The following is a 6,022-nucleotide window of genomic DNA, read 5'->3' as shown; positions in this document are numbered from 1 at the left end:
CCTGTTCCAGCTCTTCCTCAGATGTTTCTGTACTTCGACCAACATCATCAATTTTCTTAAAGGTCATTTCAGCTTCATTGAAAACTACATCTCGACTGGTGATACACCTCCTGTGACCTGGCTCTAGGAACCATAGCCTATAAGCTTTGACTCCTTCAGGGTATCCCATGAACATGCATTTCAGAGCTCTAGGTTCGACCTTGTCTTGCCTAATGTGAGCATAGGCTACGCAGCCAAATACTCTCAGTTTGTCGAGATCTGGTGGATGTCCCGACCAAACTTCTTCAGGTGTCTTCATATCTAACGCTGTCGAAGGACATATGTTTATCAGATATGTTGCTGTCGAAACAGCCTCAGCCTAGAACACCTTCTTTAGTCCAGCACTAGTCAACATGCATCTGACTCTCTCCAAAATAGTTCGATTACACCTTTCAGCCAAACCATTTTGCTGTGGAGTACCTGCAGTAGTTTTGTGCCTTGCAATACCAGAGGCAGCACAAAAGTTGTCGAATGCCTCATTGCAAAATTCAAGGCCATTGTCGGTTATGAACCTCTTGACCTTTCTCCCAGTCTGATTTTCAACCAGTGTCTTCCAACTTTTGAAATTCTCAAAAGTTTTATCCTTAGTCTTCTGGATGAATACCCATAATTTTCTGGAATAATCATCTACTATGGATAGAAAATACCTTGCTCCTGAATGTGATGGACACCTTGCAGGCCCCCAAAGATCAGCATGGATGTAATCAAGGGATCTATGTGTTCTATGCTTGCCTTTGTTGAACTTCCCTCTGCAAGATTTTCCAAGTACACAGGGTTCACAAAATTTCAGCTTCTCGACTTTGTCTTCACCAAGCAGATTTTGTTTCCCTAATTCGACCAAGCCCCTTTCACTGACATGGCCCAATCTCATGTGCCAGATTTCTGTCTTCGACAAAGGTTTCGTGGAAGCAACATTTTTCGAACCACTTACAACTTCAGCCTCAAGGGTATACAAGCCTTGTTTCATCACGCCTCTCAAGACTTCCTTCGACCCCTTCATGACTCTTAGGACATTTTTCTTTCCTTGGAAAACATATCCTTTCTTGTCGAATTCACCAAGAGAAAGTAGATTTCTCTTCAAATCAGGAACATACCTGACTTCAGTCAACAACCTTATTGACTCATCATGGAGCTTGAACCTTACAGATCCAACACCTGCAATCTTGCAAGCCTTGTTGTTTCCAAGCAATACTGATCCACCATCTTGATCACATAATTCCTCGAACAAGTCTTTGTTTGGAGTCATGTGCCAAGTGCAACCTGAATCCATAATCCACTCTCTTCTCGAGTCACTGCTTGAAACCACAAGAACATCAGATGATTCGAAATCATCTTGAACAATGACTGCATTGCCATTATCCTTACCTCCATGATCTTTCAGGCGTTCAGGGCACACCTTTCTTGTGTGACCCTCCTTCTCACAATGATAGCATCGAATGCCAGATGCTTTGCCACTGTAAGACTTCGACTGGCTTTTTCCCTTCTTCTTGTCAAACTTACCATCCTTTCATAAGAGTTTTCCTTTAACGGCCAAACCTTTGCCAACAGTCGAAGGTTTATGCTCCCTTCGTTCGTTCTGGTCCTTTGAATATAGGGCTGATTGAACTTCTTCAAAGGTCAGGGACTCCCTTCCATACATGAGAGTTTCTTTGAAGTGAGCATGTGATCGAGGCAAAGCGCACAATAGTAACAGCGCTTGATCTTCATCATCGATCTTCACATCAATATTTTCAAGATCAAGAATCAGCTTGTTGAACATATCCAACTGCTCAGCCAACAGTTTGTCTTCAATCATCTTGAATGAATACAAAGCTTGCTTCAGGTAGAGTCGATTTACCAGCGATTTGGTCATATACAAACTTTCAAGTTTCACCCATAACCCTGATGTCGTCGTCTCCTTTGATACCTGTCGTAGAACCTTATCACCAAGGCTCAACAAAATTGCGCTGTGTGCTTTCTCGATCATAGTCGTCTTCTCTGCTGCCGTTAATGCAGCATTCATGGCTGCCTCTCCCTTCAACGCTTCCAAACAACCCTGCTGAACCAGTAGGGCTTTCATCTTCAAGCGCCACAGACCGAAATCATTCACTTCGGTGAACTTTTCAATCTCATACTTTGTTGAAGACATCTTCTCCACGCTCACCACACCAATTTGTTGTGAAAAACGATGTCAAGAACAAAATATAATAGGGAATTAGGGAAGATAAGAAGAACACAAGGAATTGGTTATAACTGCTATTCTTTTACTTTCTCTTAGAAAACAAGATTACAAGTTTACAAGAATAACAAATAACCTCTCTCACCCTAAATTAGGATTTGCAGCTTAGCAATGATGAGAGACTAGTATGCTATTTATAATAAAACCTAACATACTAACTAATGGGCTTTTTCAGCAAGGCCCATTACACAAGCCAACTTAATACACAAGCTAACTTAACAAATTAGGGTTTAAACACTAAAACCTAATTTAACATGCTAACAACCCTAGCATCTTCGACATTTGCATGCTAGACCCATCTTCGACTACAGCATGCACACTTCGACACCAACATGTGAACAACCTTCGACTTCATGCTTAACTCTGTCGAACTGTCGAACCAAGAAGCTACCCTTCGACCATACTAGAGTTCGATCCAATATCTCACAACCTTCTTATGTTGTAAATCAAAGAAAACAATATTGTTTTCTTGGGTTGACAACATTGAGAAATTTATCTTTAAACATGTTGTAAATTGAAAACAAAAAATGCTTACTGGTAAAGAATTGAAATTGAAACAAGACATGTTGCTTTCAATTCTTTATTATCTACCAATTTTTTATTGAAACTTATTACCTCATTTTTTTCTAAAATGAGGGGTTTACTTATTTAATTTTATTTTTCTATTTAAAAAAGAAAATATTTTTCTCCTCGATTTTTTAACAAAACTGAGGGGTCTTGTTACATAGCTACAACAACGAATCTCTACCCTACATTCATAAAGGAATATCGCTCATGATATTTCCAAGACATCAATCCATAATAAACTATTACATCCACCACTATACAGTTTGTTCTCTTTCTTGTGAAAGCATTTGTTCAAGATAATGAAATTTTTGTTTCAAGTTAAAGAAGGATAGAAAAGTTCTCTATGATGGATTGCAAGTGCAGAAAATCATTATTGCTTCAAGTAAAACAAAGAAGAGAGTTCAACCTTTGAAAAGATTAGATGGATATGCAACAAAATCTAGATTTGTTGTTCTCCAATAATAACAATGACGATGATGAATCTAGATTTGTTGTAATCAATATATTTTAATATTCTATGTAAATAATGTAATGGTTAAAAAAAGGTTATTCACCTCGTTTTTCGATTGAAACCGATGTGTAAACATATTTTACCTCGGGTTTTTTTCAAAATCAATAGGGATAATTTAGCGTGATTATTGAGAATATTGGTCACCTTCTTTAAACAAATATTCGTCGTCTATTTAATGAGTATCAACGCTCAAGAAACTACCATTAGTGATTCGCGTGAAACATAAAAAACCTCTATTATAAAAGTATGTTGAATATCAATAATTGATAACGAAACATCATGAAGCGCCTGGAACTATCTACATCCATAATTTTAAGATTTGCAAGGTCATTTGCCATGAAAAGTTTTCTATGATGGATTGCAAGAGAAGAAAATTATTTGGGTTTAAGGTTTATGTTCTTAAATATTTATTTGAGTAGAAAATCATTAATTTATCTAACCTTTTTTTTATATCAGAAACAAATACATACAAAATTCGTAAAGAATATCTGGAACCCAGCATTTGATCTACCCCAAATTTCAATGATTCGAAGATCTAAAATTAGATCTTCAAGAATTTTTTTTAATATTCTATGTAAATAATGTAATATTCTTGGTAAACAAATTAATTTATTAATATTATGTGTAAACAATTCAATGAGTTTTTTTAAAAACAATATATCTTACCCCTTGATTTTAATGATAAACCTAGAGGTTTGATGCGCTAGTTTTTAAAATAATAAAAATGCAGATGACGGAGTTTGAACCCATGTGCAAATAACTTAAACTGCCAGTTTTAAATTAACCAATGGGTAAAGTGACAAATTTTCATGAAGCCCTTCGTTACCTCACTTATAAAGCCATGGTTAAATGCATTTCACGTCCACGGTGAAATAAGTTTTTTGTAGTAGTGATGGATAATCATACCTCGAGTAATCTTCTATGAACGTAATACAATATCGTTGTACATTCCAAGATCCTATAGGAACAGGACCACATATATCAATATGAATTTGTTCTAAGACATCCTTAGCTTTTTCTGCATGGAAATTCTTCTTGTTTCTCTGCTTACCCTTAATACATTGAATACAGACTTGAAAGTCTGACAAATCAAGGGATCCAAGAATACCCTGCAACATAAGCCTCTGAATTCTCTATTTATAGATATGTCCTAATTGCTTATGTCATAAAGTAGCAGAATTCTCATTTAATTTTTTTGTTTTGTACCATGTCACTCTATTTGCATAATTTTGTTATAAGGACACTCAATATCAAGCATATAAAAATTATCATTTAAAGAACAGGAACCAAAAACATTTGAATCATATGAGAGACTAAATTTATTATTTCTAAATGAACAAGTATAACTTGATTTATCCAAAGTAAAAATAGAAATTAAATTCCGTCTAATAAAGGGTGCAACAAAACTCTCAACCAAATCGAAATGAAAAACAATTTTTAATAGTAATAATAAAAAAGTTCCTATAGCCTTTACTGCAACTTTAATGACATCGCCCACATAGATGAATCTTTCAGCATCACTTGGCGGACGACTCCACAGGCAATCATGCATGGACATACTTATGTGAGTAGTAGCACAAGAATGTACCCACCAAGTATCCTTAGGTACATAAACTAAATTAATTTCAAAACAAACAAAAATAAGAAAATTACCCTTTTTTCACGCCATATGGCGTACTTGAAATGTTCCTTCTTCATATGTCCAACCTTCTTACAAAAGAAGCAAGTGAACTCCTTAGGTTATTCCTTTGCCTTATTATTTTGAGAAAAAAATTCCCGCAGCCCTATCATTTTTAGTAAATAATTGCTCCACAATTTTGAGGAATCTCTTGGTGCTTTCGCTCTTAGTAATAGAACCCCTAATCATTTCATGTATGGATCTTTTAATTATCATGACGCACATCCGGTTAGATCGGTCCCATTTTTCTATTTTAGTTTAATTTGGGTTCTCATCAGCGACGATGGGACGTTCTTCTCTCAAGTATAAGTTTAAGTCCATGCATCCAAGAATGTTATCTACTGATTCTTTGTAGGACTTGAAGTTCATCCCACTTAGCATAGAGATAGAGTTAATCTAAGCTAGCGGTAGGAGCGACAACTAAATCGATTGAAAAAAGAAACAAACATACAACCTTAGTAGCCATGTCACATAACCATATAGACATGCACAATATTCTTTATATGCAAATTAAATAAGACTTGAATAAGATACCAAAAACACCATTAATTCTCAATCTTGATTGCAAGAATTAACTGTAAGTAGTACTCTCATGCAATAATAAAATATTAATAATAAGCCAGGTCAGATAATGGATGTCTTTGACATCAATAATTAGCTAGCCATATGGTCAAACTTAATAAATTACTACATGTTTATCATCACACTCATGCAATTATTCGGCCAAACTATGTCTTCCTTTTGGCCGATCATAAGCGTTCGCATAAACAATTACACATTACTTCATTTGTGATTCTAATTCAATCAAATTTATGCAACATGTGAGATATTGGATCGAACTCTATTATGGTCGATGGGTAGCTTCTTGGTTCGATAGCTCGACAGGGTTAAGCATGAAGTCGAAGGTTGTTCACATGCTGGTGTCGAAGTGTGCATGTTGTAGTCGAAGATGGGTCTAGCATGCAGGTGTCAAAGATGCTAGGGTTATTAGCATGCTAAATTAGGTTTA

This window comes from Vicia villosa, linkage group LG7 (genome assembly GCF_029867415.1).
Source record: "Vicia villosa cultivar HV-30 ecotype Madison, WI linkage group LG7, Vvil1.0, whole genome shotgun sequence".
Lineage (NCBI taxonomy): Eukaryota > Viridiplantae > Streptophyta > Magnoliopsida > Fabales > Fabaceae > Vicia > Vicia villosa.
This window is presented reverse-complemented; position numbering follows the sequence as displayed.